Source organism: Psittacula echo (genome assembly GCF_963264785.1).
Source record: "Psittacula echo genome assembly, chromosome: 15".
Classification (NCBI taxonomy): domain Eukaryota; kingdom Metazoa; phylum Chordata; class Aves; order Psittaciformes; family Psittacidae; genus Psittacula; species Psittacula echo.
The window spans coordinates 5,342,852-5,365,191 of record NC_137751.1 but is presented as its reverse complement, the minus strand read 5'-3'; positions in this window follow the sequence as shown (position 1 = coordinate 5,365,191).

The following is a 22,340-nucleotide window of genomic DNA, read 5'->3' as shown; positions in this document are numbered from 1 at the left end:
AAGTAGTGTCACCGTTACCCTGGGAATTCCTCATTTCCCGATGCAGTTATTGACAGCTCCCTGTTCCCAGCAGCCTCCTGTTGCTGTTTGCTCTTCCCCTTCAAGCTTTGCAGCAAGATCAGGTAGGGAGATAAATAACTCTAACTGCACTCCTGACTGATAGCAAATTAATGCCCAACAATTACCTCCTTTAAAATAGGCCATTTAAGACTGCCTAAAAATGTTGGCTTTTCTCCTTTTTCTTTCTAACTCAAGAAGAACAAAGTCAAGGCAGCAGATTATTACTGGACATTAATTCTCTATCTTTAATGAAGTAGCTGACCAGATTGGCTGTTGATGGATTACACCTATGAAATTGTATTGCTGTTGATACATAGGATATGTTTAGATGGCATCAGCCGTTTGACTTAAGCATGGATTTGATTTATACTTCATTAACATAATTCCTAACACATTGCTTCTTTGGAAAGGAAAATTGGTGTCTAACCAGGAGCTAACAAGTTTAATGGCTTGCTTGAAGGAAAACGTAACCATTGACTGTGAATAAGCAACTAGAGGCATTAATATGTTATTGCTGGTGTTGCTCTTGGTTTTATGCATCTATATTTATAGCGAAAAGGTCATATAGTGCTGCTGTGGGTGGATGGGTGCAGGTGGAAACCCTTTGCTAAAACGTGTGGGGTTTAACTGAGGATGCAGGAGTTGGTGTTGGCCAAGCTGCTCAGGATGCTGCGGGAAGAGGCTCATGCAGTGGTCAGGATAATGCCGGCATTCCTTATCAAACCTGGAGCGTGGTGACCTGTTAGTGATGACAACCCCTGCCAGGTTTGCTCTGGCACCTTACCTTGCTGGATCTCACACAGAAATCACCACTTCCACTGTCCTCATTCTGCTCAGGAGAGATCGTGACAAACGACGGGCTGAGAGAGCTGAGGCTTCTGGTAACACTTTTAGACATGAGATCCTGTTTAACACAGTACTTGTGTTGTTCTTGTCTCTTCCAGGCATGAAAAAGTTGCTAGAACCCTCTAGAACTTTCTGCTTTAAGCAGTTAATGGTTGGTTTGTGGCGGTTTAGGTTTGGTTCCTACCTGCCTGATCCAGAGGGCATGCTGCAGCCACAGCTCTCACTCCCTGCCTGTGTCTGGCGGAGCCTTCTCCTGTTTGGCACCTTGACACCTTGGGCTTTGATTAATGAGGCGCTCTTCCCTACGCTGTATGAATCCCCGTTAGGTTTGGTGCTTATTAATTACAGCACAGCACCATCAGCACATTTGGAATTGGGGTCCCTGCTTTTCTAATTCTCTGCTTATTTCCCGTTGCTTTTTCCCCTGGTTCCCTATCGCCCGTGTCTCCTCCTCCTCGGGGTCACTGATGGATGAGGTTTCAGCAGCGGTGGGTACCACGCTGCCTGAGCTGAAGGTCAGTGCTGGTAATGGCTCTGGAGAAAGCAGCTGCTCAGCAATTCCCCCTCTGCAGTGCCCGGCTCTTTCAGTCATGCCCAAGCCCAGGGATTTTCCACTGCTGCATCCTGCATCTCACCTTGATTTCACTGAATGACCCCAGTATTTCATCGGTCAGACTTGGTGTGTCCTCCAGGTTAAAAATATCAGGCACCTGCTCAGTGTATCTTCACACTGGGTGTATTTTCAGGGAGCAAGTTATGGTTTATATCTAGTTGCTCTGCTGTTGTCACTACTTCTGTTAACTGTCACTGCTGTTAGTTGGATTTGAGCTAGGACAGTGCACAACTTGTGTTGCCCTGTGTTGTATTTACCACCCTCAGCATCATGCACACACTGGGCATGGGGATGGTCCTAGGTCATGATAGGGAGATGAGGGCAGCACAGGAATGGGAGAATGCAGGGTGCATGCCTGCAGCACCGAGGCTGAGAGGACAGGGAGCCAGCAATCACCTCTGGGTGCCGTTTGCAGGTCAAACACCAGCTACCAAGGAGTACAACAGCAGAGCTGGAGCTGTGCTGGGTGACCTGATCTATCAAAGGCTGGCTGCAAGCTCAGTAGTAACGCAGCCATTGGTAGTAATTTGGGGTGGTTGCACCAAAGGGATGGGGAACAGGCTGTGTCACCTTCCTTGTAGGCACTGGGGCTGCCACCAGCCTGGTGCCGTGCTCAGGGTTGCATCCCAGCAGCAAGCAGCCAGACTCTGTGGTCCACTTTCATTAGCCTGTGGCTTCACCTCTCACAGAACAACACGGGAACTGGTAATAAATGAACACACGCAGCTCTGCCTGAAGTCACTTACCTGATAAACACCCTGGCAGGAAGAGGGCAGGCACGATAACAAAGCAAACAGCATCCCCCTTCATCCGGTTTTAAAACTTTCCTCTGATAGCGGGATTGCTATTTTATTACCAGTCACTGTTTAGCTCTTTTACATGACCGAAGTAAACACCACGATAATTTATACTGTCCTCCCAGATCAGCTTCGCCCTCTTTTACATCTTGCCTTGCAAATAATAAGGCAGCCCACGAAGCCATTTGTTTCCTAATGACAGGGGTTTCCATAGTGAGCAGATTAAGGAGGAGGAGATTAGAAGATTATACACCAGGCAGGATTCACAGGTTCACAGGTTTATGGGGCTTTGGAGATCCAACGATTAATGCGTTCCATAAATGAAACTTTCTTTGATGACAGGTAGAACGGAGGGAACCGGGTGGTTGCATTGCCAGAAGTTATTTAACAGTTTTCCTTGATGATGCTGAAAGCACTGGGAAGAGGCACGTACGGTTGTCAGTCCCACTGCTCCGACGTTGATAAGAGCTGGTGGTGGATTGACTCTACCGAAGCTGCTGCACATGAATGGTGGTAGCAGCACTGTGACCCTTTCTGCTGAGACCGCGGCTGCTGCCAGGGTGCTGGGGGAGCATTAATTGTCTTCAGTGGAGGAAGGAGCAAAACTGCTTTCCCATCAGGGCCCGATGTGCCAGACGTGCTGTTGTTATTTATCGTGGCACTGTGATAGCAGCCCAGCATCTCTGTGCTGGGCAAGGTGTGCCACAGGGGTCCTGTTCACATGATAAGGTACAGCAGGGGAGGAAATGGAGATAATGTCCAGGACATGTGTTGTGTCAAATAGCTTCAGTGTGGAAGGACCAGGAAACCTGAAATCCACAGAAACCCTATGGAAAATGACATAGCTGCTAAGATTCCACGTGGAATGATGCTGCAGTGTGTTGGTGCCCCGGACAGGAGGGCTGCAGTGAGCCAGGGGATGCTCAGGGGTTGGGTTGTTGTTTGAATTCCCTATAGGAACCCCAGGTTTGCATCAGGAAGCTGAAAATATGAAACCTGAGAAACTGTGGGAGGGATCCACAATATCCTTTATACCCTTTGGCCAGAAGAAACTGTGAAGAAAAGAAAATGGGAAAGGAACTGTGACAGTGGTTTTGTCTTTCATTTCCTGATGAAAGAATCAAAACAGCAGGAAAAGACACAGCACTTGCTTTCGTTTTGTTGGAAACCCAATTTTCCATGAAAAGTAGGTTTCAGTGGAAAATTTCCACCTCTCCCTTGTGTATTATTTTAATGCTGGCTGCCTTCTCCCCATTAAAGCCCTCGAGAGTTGTCTTACCTGAAGGGGCGCCTCAGGCCTGGAGGAGAAGGACCATTTCAAATGACCCAGGAGGACAATTCATGGTTAGGTGCCTGAAGTGGGCTGTGGGGACATTGGTTCTGGCACGCTGGCCTACATGGCAGTGAGGTCAAGGGTGTGTCTTGGTTTCTCTGTGGTGGAAGCAGCTCCTTGCCTGTGCTGAGGGCAGCATCCTGCTCTTGCTGTGGCTGAGGGAGAGCTGGGGCTTGGGGAAAACAGGGATTCACCTGGCATCAGCCCAGCTCTGCCTTGTGGAGCAGCATCCAACCCCATCTTCCTCACCAGCACCATCAGTGGGACACAGTGGGAAGGGCAGCAGGGCAGCTCTGGTGGGGTTGGGGACGATCTCTTTGCTAGAGCTGATTGTTCTTCATCTGGTTGTTGTACAGAAGCTGTGGATTTAGCAACTGTGCCTGGAAACCCTCTTCCCCCTCCCTGGAGGTGGTTCCTGCAGCTCAGTGCCTGCCTCTGCCAGGAGTGGGACCTTCTTCGAGCCCATCCTTCTGGCTCCTTTCCCATCGCTAAAGTCACTTTCAATTGAGTGTTTAAAATGAGCAATCAGAGCTTCAAACCAGCCAGCCTGGCCCTTTCTAAGCCTGACATCCATTGCTGGAGGTGGTGGGAGCCTGAGCTCTAGCACAGGGGCTTCAGGTCATCTTTCCAAGACGACTCAATCAACTTTGGCTCCTCAAACAATACCCGTGGCCTGCCAAAAGGGACAATGCAGCCAGGCCTCTTGTGAACCAAAGGGTTGGGGGGGCCCTGTCAGCCTGGATTACGGGAGTGCTTAGGAGTTAATTAAATTACAATTTGCTATGCTGCCAGTTCACACGAAGCTGCAACATCTGTGGCTGGACGGAGGGGTGGGAGGCAGGGATGCTGTCCTGCCTCTGGGGCTGCAGATCTCCACCTGCTGTTTGGCAGGGCAGCCAAAGAGAGGAGGCACAGCCTTCCAAAAAGAGCCTGATTTCTGACATAATAATGTCTGTGGCTTGTGCCTGTGGGTTTAAGAGTCTTCAAGTGAAGGGGAGCTGAGGGGTGCAGCTGTTTACTTCGGGTCTCAGGGACTCACTGATAAAGCTCAGCAGAAGGGAAAAGATACTGGAAAATTATCATTTTAGGGACTTTCTGTGTTTGCTTGGAGCTATTGAGGCTCAGATTTTAAAACCTTCCTCCATGACCACTGGTTTTATGCATCCATCAAACTTCCTGATTTCCCCTTGAATCCAGGAGCTGGAGCTTTAGGAAACCTGAATGCAAGACTGTCATGAGATCTCTGCAGAGCTCTGCTGCTGCAGGGGGACACGGAGCCCCAGCAGCGGTTTGGAAGTCCATAGGCAGGCTTGTTGCATCCCTGCATCCCTGGGTTTGAGGTCAGAGGTCTCTGAATTGGTAGGTCTTTTGAATCAATTGGACAATCTGCCTTTTCTCCCCTTGTTTTCATGTTCACAGCCACATTATTACAGGCTGGAAGCAGGAGCTTCTCTCCAGACAAGCGCAGGCACATGCACGCAACCTGAGGAGTAGCAGGCGACCACTTCTGTGGTAATAAGCTCCATGCTGTGCTCAAAAAGGGCACTTAATTTTTCATTCTTAAATGCTGTGATGTTCTTGTCTTCCAGCTTCACCAAAACTCCTCCATGGAGATGGATGGGCCATGCAGAACACAGTTATCAGAAAGATTAAGCCAGGACTTGTCATTTTTTATATCAGCCAGCAGTCAGGTTGACGAGTGATGTCCTCTTAGCTCCTGGGATGCGTCCGGCACCTTTAGTGCCAGTAGTAAAAAGGACTATAAAAAATACCATAGAAGAAAGGGTAATGATGAAATTTAACTGCTCCCTAGCACACACCTGGGGTCTAGTAATCTGGAAATGGGGGGTTCAGGTGCTTCATCTTTTACTGCCTTGTCCTTGTCTGTAAGTTTAAGGTCCTTCCACTGAACCATAACATATTGTGGTCAATGCAAAGAGCCAGTCCTTGGCCCCTGTGCAGCCCGTGGAGACAGGCAGGGATGTGTCAGCGCAGGCAGGGGGGTGCTGAGCGCTTTTGCCTCCAGCAGGCAGGAGGGAGCAAGCGCTTGGCTTGGAGAGCTTCATCCTTCTGCTGTGACACTTGCGGCAGGGACATCTCCACAGCACAGTTCATTCTCTATTCACTTGCTGCTTGTGCACATCAGTGGCTTCAACCGTAGCATCTAGCAAAGGGTGATGGAGATAATGTCAGTTGTACATAAGCATCACTTTATCATGTTTCAGGATTCTGGCCCGTCCCTGTGTTATTAATTTAAGAAACAACTGATGCTAAATGATCACGCTACATTAAATTTATAGACCCTTGCATATAACTTCTATTGATCTTTTTTTCAAGCATCATAAATATGTGATGGAGTGTGTATGGCAACGCTCTCCCCACCACTCCATTACTGGTGCTTAAACTTTTCATCTCAGTGGCAGAAACGGGCCATGTGTCTCTGCGGGCAGGGGTATCCTGACCGTATCATCTCTGGTTTAATTACCAGTACATGGAGAAAGCTTCACCAGCAGAGCAGGAGGGGAAAGCTTTTCTTTTTCACTGCCTTTCTTCTTTCCCTAAGTTGCCTATTTCCCTTTTCCTCTCCCTGCCTGCGATCTGACACTTTTCCTTACACACCTTCTGCCTATCCAAAGCGAAGTGTTTGATCTTAACCCCAAAACCCCATTCCTGATTGCTTATGGCACCAGCAGCATATCAGAGCAGGGGGATTCATGGTACAGGAACCAAACAAAGTCTTGTTTTGGGTTCAGGACAGCAGTTTACAAACACACTGATACTTGCCAGGTCTTTTCTATGGTCTCTAGCATTTGCCACACTGCTGGGGGCTCTGTGTTGTACGGAGCAGCGTTGCACCGTGCACAGCACCAGGTATGGCAGTGCTCTGGGACAAGGACACCCGCTACCCCCAATACTGGGAGGAAGTACCCAGACCCTCAAGTACTGCTGTGATACAAACAGGGAACCGAGATTTGCAAATCATCCTTCTGCGTAGCCTGAAACAACTTATATCCTAGAGCCATCTAGGGGCGAAATCCCGGCTCCATTAAGTCAAGGGGAGTTTTGCTGTGGAGTTCAGAAGGGTCAGGACTTTGGAAGGAGTGATGTTTTCACACTTCTATAACCTCGTGGTTCCCCCAATCCCATGCTGCAAAGGGACTCTGAGATCATGAGTATTTGTCTATTGATTGTCTAAAGCAGTGACAGTGGGAGCAGTGGTACTCGGAGCCAGGGCTGCTGAACAAAGGCCAGTGGGAAATCAGCTTTTGGCTTTCTTGATTTGGCTGATCATCTGCGATGTTTTGCAAGTTCACATTAAGAAATGGGTGCTTGAAAGAGCCTGGTCAGCATGAGAGGTGCAAAGCCTGGAATCTGCATCTAAAAGGATGTCTCAAAAATGTCTCTCCTGAAGTTTAAAAACACGAGGGGTTCTTGTGCGAGTGCTGCTTTACAAGCATCAGGAATACTCTGGCTGTGCCTGGGAATGCAGGTGAGCTGCAGGGTCTGTACCTGCCCCATGCAGTGTTTCACTGCCAGTAAGGGAGCAGCTTAATCACTCTTTCCTGCTTTTGGTACCACTTTGTCTCTCCTGCCTGCACCAGAACTCTGAGACAGAAGCATCTCAATGCTGTATTACAATGCTCTGTGCCTCAGTTCCCTGCCTGCAAGAGGGGGTCAGTAATGCATCTGCAGAGGAGCTGGAGGACCTTGGCAAGATGTCTCTGAACCCTTGACCAGGAGGTGCCACACTGTGCCCAGGTCTCCTCCTCACAATTAGTTCCAGTTATGATGGGATAGGGGAGAGCTCCTGAGCAGTACAATACCCTCCATCTAAATTATTCCTCCTCCTCCTCCACAAATGTCATAGCAGAGATTAGCCATCATGTGTCCTTAAGTATCCCATTTATCCCAAATGACTCTGAGCATGTTAACTGCATTTAGATTAAAATGAGCTTTTATACCCATAGCATCTTCCTTGTCTGGACCAGGAAGTGCAGACCTTCCTGTCACCCTAACAGGAGCTAAAGATATGGGGGTACCCAAGCTGTGGGACAGGGAATGCACATCACCAGCATGGCAATTATATATTCCTGGATAAACCTTTTTCCCTTCCTGATTCAGGACAACTTTAATCCCTGCAAAATTCCCTTAATTTTGATTTGCCAATCATGGATTCCTTTTCAATTAACCTCCAAAAGCACCAATTAAAGAGAATAGTGCTGCAATCACATAAGAATAGGCTACACCAAAGCCTTTAGAAGTGGTTTAGCACCAAAAATTAATGATAAAGGTCAAAAGCAGGTTGCAGTGCAGGGGTGGTTTTGAATGGGAAACCCCTAAATTAATGTAAGCAGGAGCCCACAAAGTCTGCTGAAAACCTGGGGTAGATTTACTCAAGCTTCTAATTATGCATCCAAGTTTGTCTCGGGTATGTGGAAGGAGCTTTGAACGTGTTGGAGTTTCAGATGGGAGGCAGGGGAGAAGTCTGGCTCTGCACATGGAGCCTCAGTGGCTTTCCCTGCTTTGTAGCTCCCTCCAGGTGGGATTGCTGGTTCCCACTGGTCCCAGTCCTTCCCCACAGCTGGAGGGAGCAGCAGGGGAGAGCCAAAATGGCTCCACTTCAGATTAGGTGTGAACACAGGTCCTAGGGGAGCTGCTCAGCAGATTTCAGAGCAGGGTCTGCAGCCTGGGCTGGGGAGGGCTTGGTCTGTGATGCTGGGCTTTATCCCGCGCCTGAGCAAAGGATGCTCTGAGCAGTTCTTGAGAAAACCAGTAGCAGGAAGACTCAGGGATACATGGACAGGCTTGTTGCTGGGGTGGGAATTTGTATGGGCTCTGTGGTATCACTTTGTGTCCGTCCTCCTCCTTTTTGCCATCATTTTGTGAGGTGAGAAACTTTCTCCCTGCCACCGCAGCCTTTGGGGGGGCAGTGCTGTCCCTGGGAGTGTTTGGTGGGACAGGAGAGTTGGAAATCCCTTGGCATCCTCATCCTTGGCAGTGAGAGGACAGAGGCAATGGGAAAACCTGAGCTGGTTCTGAGGCACACAGTCTGAACACCAGGCAGGCAGAATAAGTCCCACAGAGCTTGGCAGCACCGAGCTGGTGAGGAGGTCAGGCCCAGCCATGTCCCTTGGACCAGCTTTCAGCTCGAGCATCCTTCTTGTCACACAGCCAAAGCCACCGCACAGGCACACACACGGCTCATCTGCTTTTATGAGGTGGGAAAAGATCTGTGGTGGTGCATGTGTTCAGGTGACAGATGACTCCCTGTCCTGTGTAACTGATGGTGGGAAAAACTTCGACTGCTTTCCTGACTATGTTGGGGTAGAGATCTGATGGTTGGGATGCAGTTTAATGAAGGAGAGAAGGTGTCTTATGGTGGTGCTGTGAGCAGAGGTGCTGTGAGGGCTCTGGGAGAGGATGGGGGGGAGGTGGCTCTGCTGCTGGGATGGAGGAGAAAGGCACAGGCTGCAGCAAGCTTGGAAAGCAGTGGCCAGTGGTGCGGGCTGGGGATTGGCTGCACTGCCAGGGCAGCAGCATCGTTCATGCTTGAAATAGTCCTGCCTTGGGGCCTGGAGAGAACACTTGAACTCCCACCATCCCATGGGAGCATCCAATTCAGATGCTGACCTAGATGCCAGCTGTGGACCACCAAACATGGAGACATCCTCAATAGCATGGTGGGACTCTGAAGGCCATCAAAACTTGGGAAACCCTCGCCATGTCCAATCCCCACTGTCCCAGCCATAGGGAGCAGGACCGGTGATGCTGGTGATGGAGGAGGCAGATGAGCTCTGGCACTGTCACTGCTCTGCTCCTCCAGCTGAGTCCCCAGCACTTCAGAAGCCAGTTAAAAAGAAGCAGGTTAGCACATCGTAAGGTGACAGAACTTGGAGAAGATTGGGCTGCTTTTCTCCTCTCGTTAACGTCCCCCGGGGCCCGTGGTCTCTTTAGTACTAACACAGTAACGAAGGCCACAGCCTATTAATTGCAGTGACAATGATAAAGGAAGAGTCAGAAGCAGCTATTTGTCTTTCATGTAACCTCGTGCATCATCACAAGATAAATGAAAACTCATTTTCTGCTTTGATTCAGTCTAATTTTTCAGGGCCCCCGAGGCAGGTTACAGGAACTGTGTCGCTTCATCCCCATAAAAGTGCTGGCCCCGAGGTTCAAGGGTCAGGGAAAGTGCAAGGCGGCTGTGAAAGCCTGTCTGTCCACAGCCTCCCAGGGGTGACGTAAAAGCAGGAAGGGGTCTGCTGCTCATCATCATTAAATCCCCATTGGAAGGCATTGGCCAGGGCCTGATAGATGATCCACGTGGCAAAGCTACTCCCTGTCCCCAGCACCCCTGGTCACCATCCCAGGGGACCTCCGCTGGACCGGCCATTTGTGTCCCTTTGTGCATATGCACGAGGGTGGGTGATGTTTGGGGAAGAGGTTTCAGGGCAAGCACCTCATCCCAATCCTCTGCCCAAAGTTACTGCTTCCGAGCACATGCCGAGGTTGGGATGGAGGGTGGGATGATGTGGGTTTGCCTACTTTGAGGTCATCATACTTGGAAAGTAAAATGCACTCAGGATTGTTCATCAGTGCTGTGACCTGCTTAGAGAGGAATGTTCATTTCAGAAATGATGAGACCAACTGCAGTATTGGTATAAAGGGAGGAAAACACCCCGAAGTTATCTCAGCTGCTGTACCTGTAGAATCATAGAATGGTTTGGGTTGTAAAGGACCTTAAGATCATCCAGTTCCAACTCCCATCTCTCACCCAACAGCCTTGTTATGCTTTCCTTCCATCTGATGTCCCCCATTCTCCTGGGGCCTCTCCTGCCGTGGCCTTGAAGCATCTTGTTGGGCTCCAAGGGGCTGCTCCAGGCAGGCAGCACAGTGTGCAGTGCCTGGGGTTTGCTGGATCAGCCCCTCACTTTGTAGGAAGGCTGGTGCAGGCTGGGGAGGGAGCCTGAAGAGCTGTGCAGGAAGGTTTGCCAGAGCTACAGCCCAAAATAGCTCACTGAGTCAGAGGAGTTTGGGGGAAAAAAAGGAAAAAACATATAATTCCATGTTTGTTAGAAATGAGCCCATTCCGGTCACGAGGAATCAAACCTCACACGCACAGACTGGACACACCTCTTCCGAAAATCTTAGGGTTAACAATGTACAGGACATTAACTTGATTAATCATAATATGATCTTTGTCTGCTGCACTGATGCCTTCACCAATCCCCAAAGCAGCTTAAACCCGCATCACGCGCCATAACGCACATTTCCCTCCAAGCAGAGCTGAAAATAGACACAGCCCTGCCAGCCCAGCGATGTTCTGACCATCCTGGTCCTGCCGCCCTCCTGGCTCGGGCCTTGCAATGGCACAGACAGGAGCTCCCATATGTCCAGGTTTCCCAGCCTGGAAGTTTTGCCCAGCCAGAATTCATGGACTTTGGCCTCGTGCCTGGATTTCCGGACATCCGTCAGCCCACTCATAGCGGTAGCTCCAACCGAGCTGTCGGATGTCTGGAAGTCACAGGTAAATGCCCAGTGTGCTGCACGGCTCCCTAATGGGGCTGATATCCCACTGCCTTTTGAGAAGGGTACCAAAGAGACCCCATCAGAGGTAGCAAAACACCTTGCTGATTATAAGGTATAAAGGGGGAAAACAGGATCATAACTGTCCAGGGCTACAGCCACCCATCACCCTGCCAAATGTGATGGCAAAGCCCCACATAGAAGCACTGTGGGTTGGGGTGATTCCCAGTGGGTGGAATGGCCAATGGAGCAGTGCTGGGCCGGTTCTCCAGGCCCTTGGAGCTTGGCAAAGCTCTGCCATATGTAATACTGGATTTTAATGTATAATATTCTTTGCTTCCTAAATGCTGGATAAGAAAATCTCACCAGGGCATTTCCCCAGCGCTGATTTACTGGCATCTGCTCCAGCTGAGGCCAGCGAGAAGCCTAATCTGGGGAGATTTGAATGTTATTGGAATTCAGGATTTTCTGCTTTGTTATTATTTTGACTATATATTTTTAAGGCAAAACAAACTTTGGAAAACGTTAAACTCAGCTGGGAATGTTTCATAGCATGGGACAGCAGCTGAGCTGATCTTGGAGGACACCTTCTCCCCTGATGTGGGCAGCATCCCTGCCCTGTGGGCTGCTCAGGGGCAGAGGGACTCCTTACAGGCTCTTGGTGGAGCAATGGCAGACGGGAGATCCATGGGGACATCTCTGGCCTCTGAGGAGGTAACACTATGGGGCCTGCAGGGCAGGAGCTGGCCTGGGTGCAGCACAAGGAAATGGAAGCAGGAGCATGGCACCAGGAATGGTTTCTACCATCCTGCGGGCAAGCTCTTACTGTGCTGTTTAATGGTTGCCTCCTGTAGGAGAGATGCTTTAACCATTTCAGCTCATATCTCAGGTGAGCTGCTGAGTGGCATGAGTAGTAGTGGGCAATCATCAGGGCAATAGACCCTGAAATGGAAGCTCACCCATAGGAATCCCTGCCTTGGTCCCAGATGAAAATCCATCCCTGTGGAAAGCAAAGGAGTTTTGTCTGGGGCCGGGATGTCTCTCATCCATCTCCTGGGCAGGAAAGCATCTCCAGGGTCTGATTAGGAGGAGGAGCAGGCTCAGAGGCAGTCGCACCTTTACACCCAAAGCACGAGGTTGGGTTGAAACCCATGTGCTGGTGGGACCTGGTTGTGTGTGAGGTTTGTTGCTATCAAAACCCACAAATTGTTTGAAGAAGAAAGCCTGATTTCCCACACTGATGTTTCCTGGGTGGATTGTGCCTCATTTGAAGCAGTTTTGGCTTTGCTTCTCACCCTTTTGAAGTTAGTTATTATCAAGGTTTTGCGGTGCCTTAATTATTCTCCTCAGAAGCATGGAGGGAGAGCAGCATTTTGCACCTGAAAATAAATCAAGTGCTGTTATTATGCAGGTTTCCTCTTTTCTAATTCTTATTTAAAGAACAAGGGAGGGAGAAGAAGTGGGACAGCAAAAAAGGCCTTAAAGAGCAAAATGAGAAATGAAGACCAAGTAAACACACTAATTCTTCAGCACCAGCATAGGAAATGTGTATTTCTCTTCCGTTTGCTCCTGTTCAGGAGGGAGGGGGAAGGCTTTGCTAACACATTCAAATGAATTTGATATTCAATCAATGAAGATTAACTTGCCCAAGGTAAGATGGTTTTTACATTCATAAGGAAGTCAAATACGATTATGCATATGAGGAAATTATACAGAGATGAGTAGAGTATAATGTATGATAATTATTTGAAAGGATATACTTACACACTGATTAGCATATCTTGAAGACCAGACAGAGATGGAAGAATAGAAGGTAAAGATATTCCCCAAGATGAACAAACCGTAGAAAACTCACTCCCCCAAAATCATAGAAGTTACTTAGAAACAGCATTTTCTTAAGGAAGGAACCTGAAAAAAACCTTCACAAGTTCACCTCTTGATTAGAAATTAAAAAACAGAAAGAAAATCCAAATCGAGTGTGTGAAACTTTGCTAGGAATATCCTTCTGCAGGGGAACGGTGGCCACAAGGAGATGAAAGGGGAAGCAGCGGGATGTGCTGCCTCTCCCACCAGCATTAAAGAGCAATCAGTTTTCCCCCAAGCACTGTGTGCCTGGAAGCAGGTCCAGCCTGGGGAACACCATGAGATGAACCAGTTCCACTGCCCCTCCATTGACTTCGGTGGCGTTACACCAGTGGAGAGCAGGCAGACCTGGCCCCACACGTGGTTTTGCTATGGTGGGGTTTGGCTTTTTCGTTGCTGGCAGTTGTGATGGGAAAGAAGCATTTCCATAGCCCATTTATCTGTTATCCAAATGAAATTCTCTGTCATCCAAATTTGCCAGTGGGACCCTCAGTGCATGTTATGTGTGGAGAGAGCAGCTGAGATGGGGTTTGTGTTAAATACAGGAGGAATATTGTATCTGCTTAAGCCAGGGCAAAACAATGAGCACAGCTCAGTTAATGAGATAGATGAGCTCCTGCTGCGCAGGAAGCGATTAGGATGCGCCGGCCCCACTTTGTGGCATTGAGGATCTTACAGCAAGAAGGATTCTCCAGGCAGGAGGCAGTGGGATCTTTGAACATTTCCACTTCTATAGAGCAAATCAGGAAAATATGGCCTGGAGTAAGTATATTCCCATGTCACGGTTTGTTGCTTTTGGTGTTGAGTGATGTACAGCACCAGTAAGTTGAAGTCTGGTTGGGGAAAAGCAGTGCTTACTCTGGAAGAGGATTGTCCTTACCTTGTGGAACAGCAACAGGAGAGATGGTTGGAGATGCATTGATGGTGTTTGGGATCAGGGGTTTGGTGGCTGTTTAGTTTCAGAATGCAGCCAGCAGTTTGGGAATTCTGAGGTGCTATGGCAGCCGGGTAAAGTACCAGGCAGCAGCAATCTGCTGCAGCACCAGTGGTGGGTTCAGCTGCACAGAGCAGTCCCACAGAGATGGAGGGACCAGGTTGTCTCCTGGTCAGGGTGCTGCTTCAGGGAAGCTGGGCTAGCTCCACCAGCTGATAATTTAGTTTTGTTATTAAAAAAATACAGAGAATGGAACCTTTCTTCCCATTTTGAGGAATAAGAGCAGTTTGTCCTCATGGATCCATTCCCCTCCTATAAAACTCAGCAGCCTGTTAGGTCTGTTGTCAATAGAAATGCCCTTTTTATCAGCCACAAGGACACATTTGTACTGCTTGTTTTCCCATGCCCCATGTCTGTCCCTAAACCTCTTTGCCAACTGAGTATGCAAAACAGCCAGTTCTCCCTGACATGGGGGACACATCAGCCACACAACTGCTGGGGTCGTTCTCCTCCTCCTCACCCATTCAGACAGCCCTATGGGTCCCTCTGATGGTGAAATGGATGGGTCTATGTTGCCACAGGAGCACCAGGTCCTGAGCATCCCTTGGCCATGGCTGTGTTCCCACTGCCATACCCATCGTGTGGTGATGCTTAGAGCTCGAGCCTCACTGGCTGCCACTCTCCAGCACCAAACTTCCTTTGGGAGCTAAAAAAAGGTCCTTATTGGCACCGTTTAAACCCATGTGATGGGTTTGAGCTCAGTGGGGACCGTGGCACTTGGAGAAGAAAGGCAGCACATGGGGATGGCCAACATGAAGTCAGCTGGCTCCCATCCCAGCCCAGCATCTGTACCGGCGGCACAAGGACCACAAAGGCAGGGGAGGGATTGCAGCCAAGGGAGGGGGCAGGGAGGGAAAGGTGATTTTATACAAGTTGAATACATTTGTCTGGCAGAGATTTCCTGAATCCTGCTTCGGCTTTTAAGAGCAGCACTGTAAATTCATCAACACCACATGATTTTGTCAATTCTGACAGCTAACTTCAATGTTACGACAAATCTGGCCCCAGAGGATATTAAGCAAAGACGCATGAGCCTATAATTTTCTGCTTCCACGTGTGAGATGCTATAATGATCAAAAGAAAATGACTTTCTAACTACCACATCTCTTTGTGCTGTTTTCTCCATGCCTGCTGCACTAATTGAATCACCCCAGAGCCACTGTATCAATTCTAACTTCTGTATTAGGATTTAATCAGGCATGTGGACAGACCAGCTTGGAGAGGTGAGGGGCCTTTGTGAGGTGCCCATCTGCCTCCGACATTAAAGCCGCTTCCATTCAATGCAGGCTGAGCAACTTCAGGGAAATCAGGCTGTGGACATCCAGGGAAGCATTCGGAGATTAGCTGGGAAGCGTGGCTGGGAAGCTCACCTCCAGAGCCAGCGGGCTGCTGGGGAGGGCTCCACGGGCACATGTTTAACACAGTACCCAATCGCCAACTTGCTTGGCAAGTGGAGAGTTGGTCCCAAAGATTTGCAGGGAGTTATCCAGGTGGGATGCACCATGCTCCACATCCCTTCCCGCACCGCCGGCTGGGTCTGAGGGTGCTGTAGTTAAATCAGAGTGAGGGGTGGCTGGAAAGTGCTGCTGGGGAAGGGCAGGGAGAGCTGCAGCAGGGGCTCAAAAGGGGTGGAGTGCGATGGGATCCCAGACAATGTCCCCAGAGCCGCTGACAGACGGTGTCTCTAAAGGTTTGTTCCCCCAACTGCCACGGCAGCTGTGGGGATGCTGGAGGGATGCTGCAGGGATGCTGTGCGCCATGCTGGGCCCTCTGCCTGCCCAGTCCTGCCCCATCAAGAGCAGGGGGTCCCAAACCATCACTCCCGGGGCTGTGATGGCCACAGCACAGTGTGGTGCATGCAAGACCCATGGGCCTCCCGATAGCAGGGTGGGTATGAGGCCAAAGTGGATGTGCTGCTGAGACCCTGTATCCTGCACCTCCCTGCTCCTTCTCGTCCCCCTGCACTCACCCAGCCGACTCATCTGGCTTCAAAAGGAATTAAGTACCTGCTAGAAGTGAAGCATCCTCCCTCCTAAGGATGCTTTCAGTAATTGTAGCCGTAATCAGTGCAAGCACAGCTTCATCGGAGCCAGCTGTGGGGTGACAATCACGTCTGTGAAGTTCCCTATTGATGTTCTGGCTCCGACCCTTTCCATGTATTCTGTGATACAGGGCAGAAGAGTTTATAAAGTTGCTGCTGTTAAAGCAGAGTAAGATCAGGGGAAATGAGGATGAGGATGGGAAGGGGTTGCCTGGCACTGTGGAAGTGGCATAAAACACTTGGCAAATCACATCCCTTCCCATGGAGACCTGGCTCTTCCCATCCCTCGCATCTCAGATAGAGATAAGTGGGAGCCTGGAGTTCAGGGGACTGCCAGGGATGTGGCTGGAGCTGCCCCCTCCTCCTGCCCCACGCTGACACTGAGGGCTTCAAACCCCCTGTGAAGGGCAGCAGCCTCTCACAAGCAGGGTCTTAACTACCTGATTAAATCTCCCCTGCTGAAGCGGTGCAGGCACTAATTTGAGGTTGGTTCCCAAATTGGGGATTGTGTTGTTCCCTTATTTAAAATGCACCAGTGAATAGAGGCAGGGAGGGTGGAGGGTGATTATATCTGCCCGCTCAGGATGGAGGAGAAAAGAGAGGAGAGTCCCAAACCCCAGAAACATCAAAGCCAGAACAAAAAGCCTCTTTCTTTGAGAGCTGAAAACCTTCTGCTCCTGAAAGGGGCTTTAAGTGGTGGCTCTTCATAGTTCTTTCATGCCAACAGCTTTTCTGCTTGTAAAAGGGCAGCTTTGAGGACAGGAACAAGCCCTGGCTAAAGGGTGGGCTGGAAGGAGAATGAGAGCTGGCTGTGGAGATGGGAGAAGGCTTTGGGAATCATGCAGTGTCGGAGGCAGCAGGGACGGTCCACAGCCGCTCTCACAGGCAGTAGTTTGGATTTAACTAGCATGAAATTGAGCCCAAACGTGTGTCCCTCGGAAACATGAGTGCTTTATTCACAGGGACATCGGAGAAATTCGGAGGAGGGGAGCAGGATAAAGAGCGAGCATCCACGCTCCGCTGGCTCCGCGTGCAGATGGAGCGGCAGAGGGGATGCCGTGCCCCAGCCCTCCTCATCCTCCCGGCCCCTCCGCAGACCCACGGAAGGGGGGCAGAAAGGCCATAAAGGGAGGGTGAGAGAGAGCCATCACTTGCCGGTCCCCTGAATGACAGGCTCTTGAGTGAGGCACCATATGCCGGCTCCTGCCTCCCGATCCGGAGGGTTTTCAGCGGGCGCTGGCTGCACAAATTGGCACAATTCAGCTCTCGAGCTCCTCAGCTGGTCTCCACACCCCACTTGACATGGGAGCGACCTCTCTTTTGTGGGTCCCAGGGAGAGGGGAGGGGGGACCCCAGGGTGGTGGCGCATGAATCGGAGGCTGTTCCCCCTCGGAGGAAGGAGGGGAGAGGGAGCAAAGGTGCCCAATTAAATGCACATTTATAGGCGATGCCGAGTAAACAGTTGATTGAATGCACAGCACTTGGTGGAGGCAAAGTGGTGCACGGGCACCAGCACCACCAGCTTCAGGCTGCGGCACCAGGGCACATGGAAATGCCACGGAAAACCTTGATGCTGCTTCCATTTCTTTCTTTATTCACCCCACTCCGAGGGGATGCTGGGGCCGGGCAGGGGCCAGGGCTGTTTGCTGTCATCTATGGGCTTCTTTTCACAGTCAATGCAAATGCTGTGCAGAAACAGGATCCTGTCAGCAAAGACGCAGTGTATTGCATAGGAAAACTTTTAGTGGAGACATTTTGGCTCCTCTTTGTGGTCCCACTTTGTTTCATAAAGCAATTCCCTCCTTGCATGCTTAGTTGTATGTACGTACCGATGCGTTTAAAGCTTCCTCAGAGGCTTTATGTTGTTTGTAGCTGTTGTACTACGTACCAATGTCGTTTAAAGCCTCCCCAGACAGTAAAAACACAAGGGGATGGTTGGTTTGTTGGTTTGATTGCGAAGAGCAAAGCATTTCGAGCCCTTCTCTGTGCTCCTCAGCTGGGTGATGCGATCTGTGGATGTCCAGGTGATGCTGCAGTGCTGGCAGGGAAGGATTTTCCCTTCCAGCTGCTCCTGCCATCTGGGGAAATCAAAAGGAGAGGGGATTGGATCAGCTGGTGGAATTAAAACTGGGAAACTTGTTTCAGCTGAGTTGTCTGATGGCTTCAGCCAGAGGTAGATCAGCGGCTGGTTTTCCTTTGGAAAGGAAACAGTTTTTAATCTGTGATACAATGGGAATGCCCCGCGGGGGCTGATAAGTCTTGTCATTTAATTATCCTTTAGGATCCTGTGTGTTGGTTAAAAACTCTCTTCATTTGGTTCTTCGCTGTATTGTCCTTGCCTATCCAGTGTGGCAGGGCAGTAAGGAAATAGAAACATCGAGGGGAGAAAGGATGCTCCGTGGTGGGGAGGTGAATGGAAGGGGCTGCTCCAGGCCTTGGCTTCTCTATCTGTGCCATGGGAGAGCAGGAGGTTCATCTCCTACAGCAGAAGGGTCTCTGGGAGGAGAACTGCTGCATCCCTGCTGACCTCCAGATCAAGAGCTTTTTATACCTGGTTCCTTGCCTCCCCTTAGAAATAACTCCCCTTTGCAATGCCCTCTGTGGAGCATGAACTGGCACCAGGCTCTCCACAGAAAGCACGGACACCGAAGCTTTCATCTTTACATGGAAAGACCCAAAATCTCTGACTATTCTTAAGCCTTATCAACATTAGGAAGTTGCAAGTACCCCTAAAGGGCAGTTTTGGTGAAAGCAAGTATTCAGCACCAGGAGAAATCAATTTTTATGAACTAATTTGAAGGAAAGGGGGTTAATCTTGTTATTTAAATACTTCCTGTAGCACACAGAAGTTCTCCATTGTGGGCAGCGCTGTGTTTTCCTCTTTCCCAGAGACAGGTTTGATTTTAAATGTGTAATTTGCTCAGCAATTAGGGCTCTCCCCTGCTCTGCATACAGGCATGGCACTGCTGTTAATGTCACTGGGAAGCCTGTGAGCAGGAGAGCGGATCCCTGGATGCGCCCTAATTTCTGGTGAGGCTGGGAGATGGAAAGGGGAAGGCTGATGGGGTGAGCTGAAAAATGAGTGTCTGTGCTTGTGCCCCCAGGACCCCATCCGGAGCCATTCACAACCCTTGGGACTCTCTTTGCTCTCTTCAGTTAGTGCCTGGGGAGGTTTATGGGAGCCTGGTCAGCAGCAAGACTGTGCAGCCCATTCACAATCCCTGTGCTTTGCCGCACGTCCAGCACTCTTGAGTTATCTCGCCCACCAAACTTCAACCCTTTCTGTTCAGCATCAGGAGCTGAACTACAAGTGATGGCTACAGCAGAAGGAGGATGGCTCCCAGGGCAATAGTGATGCTTTATTTAAGCCCCTGTTCTTAAACATCCCATGCAGAAATGGGCATCTCTTCTGCTGCTTGGGGTGGGGAAGGCAGCAGCAGGTTAATGGTGGAGGTGTCAGTGCTGCCTATGACAGCGCTGACAGAAGGATGCACTGAGGTGCAGGGACGTGCTGGGATGGGTTGGGAGAGCCAGGGAGAGGAAGAGCCAACACATCCAAAGCTCCCAAAGGGAATAGGGCAGGGAAAGCAAGAAGAGGGCAGTTGCAAGCATCAGGTTTAGCCCCCAGCAAAGTGCTTGTGTAGAAAAGAGGGATGCTCATCTTGGAGCACCACCCGGTCCATGGGATGAGCAGGTTTATATGCTCCGGTCCAGCCAGGCTTTGGAGCTGCATCTCCTCTGTCACCAGTGGAAGGGATAGGAGTGAGTCTATTGCTCCTGCTTGGAGCCACCCGGCTGCAGGGAGGCGCAGGCCTTGTCGCCACTACCTTTACAGCTAAATCAGCACTGGGTGTTTTGATCAGACAAAGGCTGTTGCTAGATACGTGGCATCTGTTAGCAGCCTACTGCTGTCATTAGCTGCAACCAGGCATCTGCTGCTCCAACCCAACACAGAACAGATGCCAGTTTGGGAGCAGTGGGGGCAGGGAAACCCCCGAAGCTCTAATATTTCACTTCCCCACCGACGGCCCTTCACGGTTGGCAGCGGGGCCGGTTGCACCTCGGCAACTGCAGCTTTCAGATGGATCTCACAAATAGCTCCCCGTGTCCCTGCCCCAAGCACTGCCTCTCCGCTCCCCCCGGCTCCGTCTGCAAAACAAGCCCATTCCCTGCTAGTGTGTTCCCTTCATGCGAATGCCTGAGGTGGTTTGGGCATGTGGTGCTCAGCGTTGGTGCTGGCAGGGCCAGCGCTAATCCACAGCCGTGCAGCTGGCAACACCCTGTGCCTGGGTAAAAGCAAGGCTCCAGTGGGTGAGAGCTGCTTCGGGGGCTCATGGTGAGACATAAATCCCAATGATAACAATAATAATGATGTATAAGGGAAGGATACAGGAGCTTTGGATCTGCCCAACCTTCGCTGTCAGGTTTTCCAAGCATGTTGTGGGATGGATGAGGAGAAGAGAGGAAAAGCGCTTGTCCTATGGGGTTTTTCCTCCCTAACACCATACTGACGGAAAGATGAGGGCCCAGTGCTGATGGGTAATGAGACAATATCAATGGGCTGCGTTGTTAGCACCGTACCAAATAGGCTTTTAATTTTCTGGGGAGGTGTGGTGCGTCTCTGCAGAGCCAGCATCAATCATCGTCACAGGCACCGGGTCCCGGTGCTCCCGGGGGCTTTCCATGGAAAAGGATTCCCTCTCCCTCTTGACTAGGGGCTGTTCTACCTCCGTGGCGATGCCTCTCGCAGACTAATTGCTGATTTGTTCTTCTTATGATGATGGAGCTCGTGTCACCACGAAACAGAACATTAGGATAAAGTCTTTAAAGTGGCCGTGCAGCTGGAAAACTCATTTCCAGTCCCTTCTGGATATAAAAACATAGTGGAACTGGGAGCAAGGATATTATTTGTGTCCATAAACGGCTGGAAATGAATATGGGCTTGGTGAGAAGCTGCTCAATACCCACTTAGCATGGCTGTTTTCTTGGATATCTCTCCTCCTTTTCTTCCAAATGTCTGTAACCAACTTTCCATTTGGTTCCCTCTGGTTTCCTTTGGGAACTGGTGGTGCTCAGGATATTTATTCTTATGCCTTGGCCTCTGAAGCCAAGACCCATTTCCCAGAGTAATTTGGTACATAAGAGCCAGTCCCATGGAAAAGGAGGGGATTGGGCTCTGTGGCCATGCAGGGAGGGAGTTTGGGAAGTAGTGTAGGCACGCTGATTGTAGCATCATGCGTTTGTTCATGCCCGCTAAGAGCCTGGGAACTCCCAGGTTATATTGATGTCACCCCAGCTGCTGCTGAGGACCATTTGGGGGTGACTCCCAACCATGAGATTGCTCAGGAGGGTTAAATCTCTTTCCCTCTGCATCCCCATCGCCCTCTCTGCTCTTTGCGGGCACAGAGCATGCGAAGCGAAGGGAGTATAAGGGAAAACTGTTTGTCTGAGAGGCTGTTTGGGGGGAAAAGAAAGTATTGTTCAGAAAAGAAGGTGGCAAAGTGGTGGCTGCGGCCCCTTCCCCAGATGCAATCCCACTCCTGTAATTTCTGGGGGAATTGGTTCATCTTGGGTGCAGATATATTTGTGTCAAGGTGCAGCTGCTCAGATAGCCTGACTCTATGCATAGTAAGAGGCTTTCAGAGAAGGAGGTTATGCCCAGAGCAAGGCCTTATCAGAGCAAGCTGCCTGCCATTTATCTGGTTCCCTATCAAATATGAAAACAGGCCTCAATCTGCTGCTTCTATTTTCCTTGGGAAGGCTATGGGTGGAATGATAATTTAGTCCAGGCTTTTTGTTTCCGACACTAACCTTCTGCCAAACTCTGCTCTTCCCAACTTCACTCGGGCACCTACCAGCATGGACCCAGCACCTTTGTGGGTGAAATCAGCCGAGCCCAAACCTTCAGGGAAAGAGGTCTCTGTACTCAGAAGGGGACTTTACATGTATTACGTGCAGGGCTTGTGGAATATCTGTCGTGTACCCGTTTAATAGCATTGTAATTATTCATTATTTGTATTACAGTAGCCCCTAGAGGCCTCACCAAGTCTAGGGCTGGGTCCCCATGCAATGGCATGGGGATGGATGCAGCAGGATGGGAATATCCCAGGGATGCAGGGGGATGCGTGCTGACCCCCAGCCTGCACCCACCCGTTTGCTAGGAGGATGCTCACTTTGGTCCAAACCTAGGTATATCCTTAGAGCCACCCTAAAGCACGTGGTGTCCCCCCTGGGTGCTGGAGCAGAGGGATGGGGCTGTGTGGGATGTG